Genomic DNA, 12,885 nt, shown 5'->3' with positions numbered 1-12,885 from the left:
ACATCCTGCCCCTGTGTTTTTGGTTTCTTGTTTTCATCGGTGTCTGAGGTACTAGGAACAATTTCACTTGTTTTCTGTCCTAGTCATGCTGAATCATTATTTTTCCTCTCAGGACACTCTCTGGCCAGATGTCCTTCTCTCCCACAACACCAACACCCTGAGGTGTATTGTGTGTAATTTCCTCTGCTCATTTCTCCTCTCTGACACCTGCGATTTTGTCCTCTGCCTCTAAATCTTCCTCTTCCTCTGTTGTTTTGATAATAAATATGTTCTTCTTCTTCTTCTTGCTGAAAAAAGGTGTTGACTATTTTTTTTTTTTTTTTTATCCTTCATTACTCTTTCTGCATGGAGGGCATGATTTACATAGTCTTCTAGATTTGCTGTGGGGAACCCTATAAAATGTATCCTTACCCAGGTATTAATTGCATCCCTGGAACCAACATGTAGTGCATTTTTTAACTGCTGTAGCTAAGGTCCTTGTTCGTTTTCATCTTCTTGTAGACCACTATGTATTTTAAACACTTTTGTCAGTCTAATCCTATATTCTTCAAAAGGTTCTTCCTCTTTTTGTTTCACTCTGGCTATTTCTGCGCAGTCAGCTCTGCGTCTGTACCTGACTGTAAGCCTATCGATTAATTCCCTCACTCTGTTTGTTCTGCTGTTAAAAAGAGTAAAATATTTTCTAAGGTTACACAGAGAAAAAACCGTGTCATGCCATGAACCTCCATTACAAGCTGTATCAACAGCCTTCAGCGTCTCAAAACAATAATAAAAAAAATAAAATAAACACAAATAAAACATACATGAGGTACAGCCATGGTGGAGATGGATTTATTCACCAAAGGGACTCATTTTAGCCCATCCAATCCTGTCAAACCTTATCAGATCTTTGGTACAAAACAAAAACTTTCCACCTGCTCTTTTTACTCCCTTTCTTTTGTCCTGCTGTTCTACTTTGCAAGTCCATCAAAAATTACTTCTTAGCCCTCTGACCTTTTCTGCTTTCCATAAAAACGTCCATTCTTGTCACCTGCATCACATCAGAGAGAATTTAAGTGCACCCTTCCATCAAACATTTTGACAGGTGGGCGGGACTTCCGGTGAGGGCGGGACTTCCGGTGGGGGGCATATGGGCGCCATGTGGTTGCCATGTGGGCAGGGGGGGGTGTGTCCAAGGGGCGTAACAGTGGATGTTGATTGGTTGTCGTCATTAGGGGCGATACCTTAAATGAGTCAATTAAAACACAGGGGTGTGTTTAAGGGTGTTACGGGGAAGGCCTTAAATGAGCCAATTAAAACACACAGGGGTGTGTTTAAGGGTGTTATTAATAATCTGTATGTTTTTTTCAGGCGTTAATACATCTAAAAAACAAAACAACAAAAAAAAGACATGCATCCTTTTATATTTTTAAAGGTATAATCAACTTAATGTTGACCTATCACATGAAATCCTAATAAAGGAACTGTGTAACCTGACAGAATTGTAAGTTAATTTTTGCTTTACAGCAGGACCTATTTGTTGAATATATGAGCTAGTCTAAATCCGTTCAAAATAGAAAAGACCTAAAAAAGTAAATAAAAAAAAATTGTGCTTCACTACATCGATGGAACGAGAAAAACCTTCAGCTTCTGCGTCAACATACTGGAAAAGCAGCTGAAAATAGGTAAGACGAATATCAGATTAACAGAAAAAAAAAAGAACATCAGTATACTGTTTCCAAGTTACAAATTGACTAGCAATGATGTGTTTGTTTTTGAATCATGAGAGACTCCATTTTAGGAAAAAGGAATGATAATTTAAGTTACCTGTAGCTTTTCTAAAAAACATTTTTTACTTTTTCATCTTAGAGTTACAGGGGGTTACAACTGTTAGGGGCAATGTCAGGAAAGGGGCAGTTACGTCTGTTTCTTAGATAACATATCACCTTTGAACTCAAGAAGGGTTTTGGTCTTAAAAACATAGGCAGCTGAAATAGGTAAGACGAATATCAGATTAACAGAAAAAAAAAGAACATCAGTATACTGTTTCCAAGTTACAAATTGACTAGCAATGATGTGTTTGTTTTTTGAATCATGAGAAACTCCATTTTAGGAAAAAGGAATGATAATTTTAGTTACCTGTAGCTTTTCTAAAAACATTTTACTTTTTCATCTTAGAGTTACAGGGTTACAGTTATTCTATATCCCAACTGTTAGGGGCGATGTCAGGAAGGGGCAGTTACGTCTGTTTCTTAGATAACATATCACCTTTGAACTCAAGAAGGGTTTTGGTCTTAAAAACATAGTCTTTGCAGTTGAGAGATAGAGGGGAGTACAAATGTTTCTGTACCTCTTAAAAAATCCAGATTGTCGTCATCCTCAAGCATTGACAGTGGATCAAAAAGGTGGTTTCAGGTTTCCAAGACTTGAGCTATCACCAAAAAAGTAATAGTAAGATCATTTAAACCCTCTAATATGCACTCAAACACAATCTCCTAAAGCAGTATACATTTCAAACTATGGCTCTATTAAATTTAATAGAATATGCATGGTAATCTCTGTTTAACTATAAATGACTTTTTTAAAGAAAATGAAATTGGAGTGCATCAGATTGTTAAAAAATTCTTCAAACTGTAAATAAGATAAATGTATACTATTAATAATGAATATTGTTTTGTACATAGTCCAGATTTATTAATCTATTGCATCACACAAAAGCAGAGGTCATTACAAGTTACTTTATTCTTTTAAATGTTTTTGTTTTATTATTATTGAATGGTTGTTGCATAGTCGTAACCAGGGTCTATTGAAAAGAAAAAACATTATAGTTGTTTTGTAGACAAATTCTTTTTATACACTCAAGCACAATTTTAATCAGTTATCAGTTTTGTATCAGTACAAGGATGTTTTTTTCTATGCTTCAATAGTACTCAGTGCAGAATTCTGTTTTTGCAGTATAATTTTGACAACATTCTGAAGATTCGCATTCTTGTACATAGTATAATTGCAACGACAATCGTTTTGGAAATTCTTTGAAATGCTGTGTGTACTGATTGCTGTCGCTTCATTTAAGAAAAATTGTATCTGCTAAATTTCTATGTCACTGACAATAAACATTTATTTACTTTGTGTATTTTAAACTGGTTTCTTATTCCTGTCATTTTTACATCTTTACAGTAAGTAATCCTCTATATTTAATTTCATTTTGAAACTTTGTTTTGTATAGACACCAACTTTGGTCATGTTGCAGTCACTTTGTAGTGTCATCTATTGTCAAAACAACTTCTGTGCATTTAGAAAGTTGTATACAATTGATTATATTTCATAGAGTGCATAATATTTTGGATCCATGCTTTTGTGTGCATTCTGCTAAGTAAATGCAATAAACAGATTTCTAGAGTTTATTCTTGTTTTTAAACTTGATTTACAATAACTCAATTGACTGTGAGAGTCAGTTGAGGTATTAGTATTTTTTAATGCTATTACAATTTCTTTACACAACTATTTAGCATACACTAAATTGCTAAGCAGATATATTAGAATGCACATGCAGTACTTTTACATAACACACTGGGATTTTAAAAACAAAACAGCAACCCACACATGGCTTAATTCTTCCCTCTCAAACTTTTAAGTTCTAAGGTTTTTCATATTTTGTACATATCTAGTAATTATGGTGTATGTTATTTTTCAAACTTTTTCACTTTGAATTAATATTTGCTTAGTAAAATCAGTGGTCTAACTTTTTTACGATTAAGGTTAGATTTCAATTCAATTCAATTTTATTAATTTTAGGAATATAGCACCAGTTCAGAGCAAATGTCATCTCAAGGCAGATGATAAAACAGAGAGTTCTAAGCATGTAGCTACAGTGGTAAGTAAGGACTCCATATTAACAAGAAAAACCTCTAGTAGAACCATGCTCAGTATAAGTGGCCATCTGCTGTGATTGGCTAGCTTTAGAGGGCAGAAAGTAAACAGAAAAAAAAAACACAGAAGCACCAGTCCAGGAGTAGTTTATTTGGGAAAGAATACAGCACACACCGTTAGTGACATCACTAATACCATTAGTAGTTCCATCTAAGAAACACAATAAAACAAGAAAGCACTGAGCCAGTAGTAGTATCAATGGGATAAGAAAATTAAGAGTAAATACCTGCAGCAATAGCTCACTGGCATTATCCTTGAAAGAGACAGTTAAAGACAAAATCCCTAGGCAGAGTGTATCTTCTATGAAAACAACAAGAATGAGAACATACACTTTATTAGATTATGACACACAACACAAATACACCACACAAAGGTTTCTATTTACTGCTGCAATTTCTAGTTATGATTAAAGTTCCTTGTCAGGTTAAACACAATTTTGTGGCCTCACACATTTAAGATAATAAAAGGAATAGAAGTGTTGCACATATATTTATTCTGAACTTTTGTTATTTTATTTAGAGAGCACTCACATGTTGCATTTCTAATTTAACAAATAAATATTAAAATCGTTTAGAATTTCTTCCTTTAGGAATTTCTTTATTTAGGAAGTGGCATAGAGAAACACTTTTAGAATTTTGACATTTTCTTATGAAGAGATGGTAAAAAATATGAGGACAAGTAGAAGGAAAACTGCAGAAACAGAATATCCACATGCTCTTTCTAGTATTTTTTTAAGGAAACATTGAACTAAAGCAGAACCATCTGCTGGAAGAGGTATGGACAGTAGAGGCAGACAAGCCATTTGGGTGCTTTCTACCAAACTGGTTTGTCTGCCTCTACTGTCCATACCTCTTCCAGCAGATGGTTCTGCTTTAGTTCAATGTTTCCTTAAAAAAATACTAGAAAGAGCATGTGGATATTCTGTTTCTGCAGTTTTCCTTCTACTTGTCCTCATATTTTTTACCATCTCTTCATAAGAAAATGTCAAAATTCTAAAAGTGTTTCTCTATGCCACTTCCTAAAGAAAGAAATTCCTAAAGGAAGAAATTCTAAACGATTTTAATATTTATTTGTTAAATTAGAAATGCAACATGTGAGTGCTCTCTAAATAAAATAACAAAAGTTCAGAATAAATATATGTGCAACACTTCTATTCCTTTTATTATCTTAAATGTGTGAGGCCACAAAATTGTGTTTAACCTGACAAGGAACTTTAATCATAACTAGAAATTGCAGCAGTAAATAGAAACCTTTGTGTGGTGTATTTGTGTTGTGTGTCATAATCTAATAAAGTGTATGTTCTCATTCTTGTTGTTTTCATAGAAGATACACTCTGCCTAGGGATTTTGTCTTTAACTGTCTCTTTCAAGGATAATGCCAGTGAGCTATTGCTGCAGGTATTTACTCTTAATTTTCTTATCCCATTGATACTACTACTGGCTCAGTGCTTTCTTGTTTTATTGTGTTTCTTAGATGGAACTACTAATGGTATTAGTGATGTCACTAACGGTGTGTGCTGTATTCTTTCCCAAATAAACTACTCCTGGACTGGTGCTTCTGTGTTTTTTTTTTTCTGTTTACTTTCTGCCCTCTAAAGCTAGCCAATCACAGCAGATGGCCACTTATACTGAGCATGGTTCTACTAGAGGTTTTTCTTGTTAATATGGAGTCCTTACTTACCACTGTAGCTACATGCTTAGAACTCTCTGTTTTATCATCTGCCTTGAGATGACATTTGCTCTGAACTGGTGCTATATTCCTAAAATTAATAAAATTGAATTGAATTGAAATCTAACCTTAATCGTAAAAAAGTTAGACCACTGATTTTACTAAGCAAATATTAATTCAAAGTGAAAAAGTTTGAAAAATAACATACACCATAATTACTAGATATGTACAAAATATGAAAAACCTTAGAACTTAAAAGTTTGAGAGGGAAGAATTAAGCCATGTGTGGGTTGCTGTTTTGTTTTTAAAATCCCAGTGTGTTATGTAAAAGTACTGCATGTGCATTCTAATATATCTGCTTAGCAATTTAGTGTATGCTAAATAGTTGTGTAAAGAAATTGTAATAGCATTAAAAAATACTAATACCTCAACTGACTCTCACAGTCAATTGAGTTATTGTAAATCAAGTTTAAAAACAAGAATAAACTCTAGAAATCTGTTTATTGCATTTACTTAGCAGAATGCACACAAAAGCATGGATCCAAAATATTATGCACTCTATGAAATATAATCAATTGTATACAACTTTCTAAATGCACAGAAGTTGTTTTGACAATAGATGACACTACAAAGTGACTGCAACATGACCAAAGTTGGTGTCTATACAAAACAAAGTTTCAAAATGAAATTAAATATAGAGGATTACTTACTGTAAAGATGTAAAAATGACAGGAATAAGAAACCAGTTTAAAATACACAAAGTAAATAAATGTTTATTGTCAGTGACATAGAAATTTAGCAGATACAATTTTTCTTAAATGAAGCGACAGCAATCAGTACACACAGCATTTCAAAGAATTTCCAAAACGATTGTCGTTGCAATTATACTATGTACAAGAATGCGAATCTTCAGAATGTTGTCAAAATTATACTGCAAAAACAGAATTCTGCACTGAGTACTATTGAAGCATAGAAAAAAACATCCTTGTACTGATACAAAACTGATAACTGATTAAAATTGTGCTTGAGTGTATAAAAAGAATTTGTCTACAAAACAACTATAATGTTTTTTCTTTTCAATAGACCCTGGTTACGACTATGCAACAACCATTCAATAATAATAAAACAAAAACATTTAAAAGAATAAAGTAACTTGTAATGACCTCTGCTTTTGTGTGATGCAATAGATTAATAAATCTGGACTATGTACAAAACAATATTCATTATTAATAGTATACATTTATCTTATTTACAGTTTGAAGAATTTTTTAACAATCTGATGCACTCCAATTTCATTTTCTTTAAAAAAGTCATTTATAGTTAAACAGAGATTACCATGCATATTCTATTAAATTTAATAGAGCCATAGTTTGAAATGTATACTGCTTTAGGAGATTGTGTTTGAGTGCATATTAGAGGGTTTAAATGATCTTACTATTACTTTTTTGGTGATAGCTCAAGTCTTGGAAACCTGAAACCACCTTTTTGATCCACTGTCAATGCTTGAGGATGACGACAATCTGGATTTTTTAAGAGGTACAGAAACATTTGTACTCCCCTCTATCTCTCAACTGCAAAGACTATGTTTTTAAGACCAAAACCCTTCTTGAGTTCAAAGGTGATATGTTATCTAAGAAACAGACGTAACTGCCCCTTCCTGACATCGCCCCTAACAGTTGGGATATAGAATAACTGTAACCCTGTAACTCTAAGATGAAAAAGTAAAATGTTTTTAGAAAAGCTACAGGTAACTAAAATTATCATTCCTTTTTCCTAAAATGGAGTTTCTCATGATTCAAAAAACAAACACATCATTGCTAGTCAATTTGTAACTTGGAAACAGTATACTGATGTTCTTTTTTTTTCTGTTAATCTGATATTCGTCTTACCTATTTCAGCTGCCTATGTTTTTAAGACCAAAACCCTTCTTGAGTTCAAAGGTGATATGTTATCTAAGAAACAGACGTAACTGCCCCTTTCCTGACATTGCCCCTAACAGTTGTAACCCCCTGTAACTCTAAGATGAAAAAGTAAAAAATGTTTTTTAGAAAAGCTACAGGTAACTTAAATTATCATTCCTTTTTCCTAAAATGGAGTCTCTCATGATTCAAAAACAAACACATCATTGCTAGTCAATTTGTAACTTGGAAACAGTATACTGATGTTCTTTTTTTTTTCTGTTAATCTGATATTCGTCTTACCTATTTTCAGCTGCTTTTCCAGTATGTTGACGCAGAAGCTGAAGGTTTTTCTCGTTCCATCGATGTAGTGAAGCACAATTTTTTTTTATTTACTTTTTTAGGTCTTTTCTATTTTGAACGGATTTAGACTGGCTCATATATTCAACAAATAGGTCCTGCTGTAAAGCAAAAATTAACTTACAATTCTGTCAGGTTACACAGTTCCTTTATTAGGATTTCATGTGATAGGTCAACATTAAGTTGATTATACCTTTAAAAATATAAAAGGATGCATGTCTTTTTTTTGTTGTTTTGTTTTTTAGATGTATTAACGCCTGAAAAAAACATACAGATTATTAATAACACCCTTAAACACACCCCTGTGTGTTTTAATTGGCTCATTTAAGGCCTTCCCCGTAACACCCTTAAACACACCCCTGTGTTTTAATTGACTCATTTAAGGTATCGCCCCTAATGACGACAACCAATCAACATCCACTGTTACGCCCCTTGGACATACCCCCCCCTGCCCACATGGCAACCACATGGCGCCCATATGCCCCCCACCGGAAGTCCCGCCCTCACCGGAAGTCCCGCCCACCTGTCAAAATGTTTGATGGAAGGGTGCACTTAAATTCTCTCACATCTCTCTCTTTTTAGTTACTTTTAAGCAATAATCTGCATCCTCATCCTTGACAAGACTCTGGCTTTTTTGTTCAAATTAAACATAAACACAGTTCCAATATACTGCTGGAGCTTTTCTTTTTTACTTTTTTATGTTTTTATTATGCCAGTTCTATGGATTAGCACTTAGTAACTGCTTAGTAACTGAATTTTATACAAAGTAAATGTTAATGAAAATGTTATAAAATGCATAACATTATAACATATAAAATGTTAACTGACTTTAATCTCATTGGTTTTTTTTGTCACCCTGTTAAGTAGTTTTCTAAGGGCAACTTGTCTGTTTGGTCATAATCCCTTGAGTTCACTTTGCATTATGAAAGTGGAAAAGCTCTTACATTTTTAAACATTGCTGGGAATTGTAATGTTATTTTTCCTCCTTTTTATTTCAAACATGAAAGTAATCTCAGATCACTGAGATACTAATTAATCACTGCAACATTTTTGTTGTTTGTTTATTTAAATAGAGTTGGTATTTATTTGTGTCCATACAGGCAGTATCATGTTTTATCAAATAAGTCTGAGCTTAAAAATTTATGATTTCCATCCATGTTCCACAAACGTTTTGGAGCTGGAACAGAATATCTTCTATGCTGAACTGTTTAAAGCTGGAAAGTGTGCTTCAAAATTCCCTGCTGGTACACAAGGTGCATTGCTTCTTGCTCTCGTCTTCCTTGAAAAATGGACAATCGAACAATTGGAATATTTTTTATTTTTGAATGATGAATAGAATCAAAAAGTACATTATCAGAATTATGATTTTATCCTGTGATTATAATACATTTAAAACTTTCATTTTAAAAGCTGTGACTTGTTTGTGTCTAAAGGGTATTTGGTCTCCTTTTTACTTTGTCTTGGAGTGATAAACAGTCATTAATTCGTCATTACGTTACCTTACATTACATGACATGATGCCTACACTGCGATAGGTGATTATCAGCGCTATCACAAGCACATGAGCACATCTGTTTGTCTTACCTACTCTGGATCTGAATACCTCGAGCATTCAAATAGCCCAACATCATCTTGTATCCTGTATTGGGAACATAACAGCATCCAGCTCATCATCTAAAACCATACGATTCCAAGGCTTCATCAGGCAGCAATATTCAGGTCTCCCAACTGTTCCTGTGTGGTACAAAGATTTGTGCAAGAGAGAAGCCACTTCCTCCAAAGTCTGCAGAACTAACAGGTCAGCTTAATTACCTGTGTCTGCAGCTAACTGGAGTAGCCTGTCAGTCAAATTATCAATACAAAATAATAAATAGTCATCACTGACTGTACTACTTTCAGCTAAGATAGCAACGTGCCTTAATTCTGCAGCAGTTGTTTGAGTCATCTCTGCTGGGACTTCACTTCCTCTCAGATTAGGTGAATAAGGTGCGTTCTCCTGAAACAGCCAAAAGCGCAGCCATGCACAATCGATCTGCACATGGATCCTCCTCCTTCTTGCCTATTGAGTAATAGTAGAGGAGCTGACCTAAGAAAGGCAGCCCACCTAATTTGCATAATGGGGCAGAAATGCATTAGGTAAGGTAAAAATAAGACCAAAAAAAATGTCAAAAGAACACATGGAAATAAAAAGACTTGTGGGAAAAAAGCAAGGTCAAAAAAAAAAATAAGGGGGAAATTAAAGAGACATAAATGCATCTATAACTATGAAAAAAAAAAACATGGAAAAAAGAATTTTACAAACAGTAAAATTTATATTATGTTTAAACAAAAAAGCTCTTATAACTTATTAATCGATGTTAATGATTTGTTGTAACTAACCTGAAAATAATAAATATAAAGATCACTCAAATAAAAAGATATTAGTTAAAGTTCTGCTTTGTGAATTAATTTGTGCATTTAAGTGTATTGATTTATTTAATGGGCCATTTATATGCTCTGTTACGCTGGGTTGCAGTGGCCTGCATGGCGTTGCATAGGGCCATTGTGAGTTGCAGCAGAGTGCTTGGAGCTGGGGCTGTGTACGGAGCTTGCTCTATGTGAATGTATCTTCATCGGCTTTTTGGGGAAAGAGCTCTCTTGTGAGGGTGTGTCCCTGTTGGGAGGGGATTCATGGCATTTGTCTTTGTGGGCATATGTTAGATATCTGAGTCCTGGTTCGGGGTGGCCCTGTGGGGAAATTCATTTTGGGGTTCATGGAGGTCAGAGGTTAATCGGATGGATTTTTGAGTTCAATGGGAGTTAGGACTGTTTTGTTCTGGGGCAACTTTCTTGGGCTGTGGGGCTGGCTCATTTGGACTGGGCGGACCCCTCTTTTTTTTTTTTTCTTTGGTTTGTGGCCTCGTCTCTGGATGGGGAAGGGGGTCGTTAGGGGCCCAGGGTTGGTGGCTGTGCTAGGGTCGTTTGGGTTTGGGCAGTCATAGGCCTAGTCTGGACTGGTGGCTCGTGCAGTTTGCCTGTCTCCACGCTGAAATGAAAGGGGCCACATCCTGAGTCCGGGACTGGTTGCCCCTCTTGGGTATCGGTAACTGGACCTGCTGGGAGTATAGAGTGTGTATGGGTAGTGCGAGTGAGTCTCCAGTGTCCATTCTTGTGTGTCTTTAAAATGAGCGTGTGGGTGTAAATGTTAAATGTGTAAAAGTAAAATGTGTATAAGGCTGGGAATTTGTGATTGTACGCTGTGTTTAAAATACATTAACTCCAGAAACCTAAAGGCAACTGTACATGAACATCTCCTGAAGAGATGTGGAAATGTTTTTGAAAAAACCACTGTTCTATTTCGTATAGACTTCACCCTTTAAGCTGTCGTTAGTGGGTTTATCCTTTCACGTGCAGCGCTAAAAATCTTTAGTCCACCCCCACCTGCTGTGCGGTCTCTATAAATTACAGTAAACCCGGGAAATCGGCTCACGTTTTCTCTTCAGCAAACAGCTTAAGAGCACTGATACTTACAGAAAACAATGGCTAGCGCCAGCACTATCCATCTTTGCCCAGCATGTCACACTAGCTGCATTATGAGCTACGACCTGCATGCCATCTGTGAGTGCTGCCTCGGTTCTGACCATGCTGGCCTGGCTTTGTCTCTGCATTCCCCTTGCCCTTCACATGAGTGCCTTCCTCTCAAGGAGAAACAATGGTGGCTAGCCCTTTTCACCCCGCTAGAAGTAGAATTCCCCATAGCAAACCAATATTTACTGGCGGAGGCAGTGGATATCTTCAATGGAGTCCCTGACGGATAAGAGGTTTCGCCCAGTTCTTGTGTTGGAGCCCAGTCTGTCCGCAATGTTTGGAGTTAGGTCGGCCCGGCACGTTGGACGACGGCCCTCTTCCAGTGATCAGATCACTGCCAGACTAACAGATCGCTCCCACCAGTGTGCTGCTCAATGTCACTGCAGCGACAAACAACATAGAGCGCATGGCTGCCCTGCGCCACTCCTACGCCTGTTTGTGCATTACATTAATGCGATAACTCTGCTGGACATCCCATATCTTTCCACCGCCTCGCACACTGGCTGTGTGAGGCTATTTCACAGGCTTATATTTCCTTTGGACTGAATCCTCCAGAGTGTAAGAATTATGATTATTGATTAATCAATATTTATCAAGAATTATAATTTAAAATCATAATTTGAAAAAAAAACATTTCTTAACCAAAAATCATTACTTACAAATTGAAATCAGAGATGTCCTCTGGTGTTGTTATTATGGCTCAAGGCCCTTGAGAATTACAATAATGAAATCCTCAGTAATAATTGATAACTATTACTAGATCTCACTGTTTAATCAACCGCTTGACCAAAGGTGGGGAACTTTGACCTTATTTTGACAGACATATCACTCTTGCTCAAAATAAACACAAACGCTTTCTTTTTATCAACATGAATATTTATTAAATCAACAGTCCTGATATTCGCTATTCTGATTCAATAATCTTCACCTAATCAAGCATGCAAAAATTCTACACAAAAGGGGTAAAATAACTAATCCAAACAAGATAAACAAAATTGAGAAGACAGGACAAGACAAGAGAAAATATGGTACTGGGTGAAGCTTTGGGAGCGGCCTCCACCAAGCTGTAGTCATCAAATCCCCAAGGGATTTCATCCTTACATACTCTGCATGGAGGAATGACAATCGAGAAAATTTGCACGGCAGCTTCCTAGTCATCCCCGTGGTCATTTATGCGCTTTTACCTGTGTGATGTGTCAGGTTTCTCCATGACTCATTCTGTTATTGGGGTTCTGACAGAATGAATATTATTTCATCACATTTTATTATTAAGTCACCATGATGCAGGGTGCCATAATGTTTATTTATCTGCCACAGTTCGTGACTTCTGCTTGTTGGACCATTTGTTTGCTACTATATACCCCAGTATGGTTTGCTACTACAACTCCCAGCAGGAATTGCAGCTGATAGGAAGGGGTGTCACAGCTCTGATGTCACAGTGGACTATATAAGGAATATGAGGCCTCTCCCCTTTGCTTTTCCC

At 35.9% G+C, this 12,885-nt stretch overlaps 2 long non-coding RNA genes across 2 annotated transcripts; one reads left to right on the top strand and one right to left on the bottom strand.

The window, feature by feature from the left end:
* The first annotated feature begins 1,606 nt into the window (after positions 1-1,606).
* On the top strand, positions 1,607-4,125 carry LOC124857365. Its single transcript, XR_007036155.1, has 2 exons — positions 1,607-1,664; positions 3,775-4,125. It is a non-coding gene; the product is annotated as an uncharacterized LOC124857365 (long non-coding RNA).
* Positions 4,126-4,898: 773 nt separating this feature from the next.
* LOC124882802 lies at positions 4,899-7,836 on the bottom strand. The gene is made up of 2 exons (XR_007035005.1): positions 7,779-7,836; positions 4,899-5,668 (listed from the first exon to the last, which is right to left on the bottom strand). It is a non-coding gene; the product is annotated as an uncharacterized LOC124882802 (long non-coding RNA).
* Between the last annotated feature and the right edge of the window lie 5,049 nt (positions 7,837-12,885).

Source organism: Girardinichthys multiradiatus, chromosome 1 (genome assembly GCF_021462225.1).
Source record: "Girardinichthys multiradiatus isolate DD_20200921_A chromosome 1, DD_fGirMul_XY1, whole genome shotgun sequence".
In the NCBI taxonomy this organism is placed as follows: Eukaryota; Metazoa; Chordata; class Actinopteri; order Cyprinodontiformes; family Goodeidae; genus Girardinichthys; species Girardinichthys multiradiatus.
Note: the sequence above shows the minus strand (reverse complement) of the source record. Positions and strands in the feature narration are given on the sequence as shown.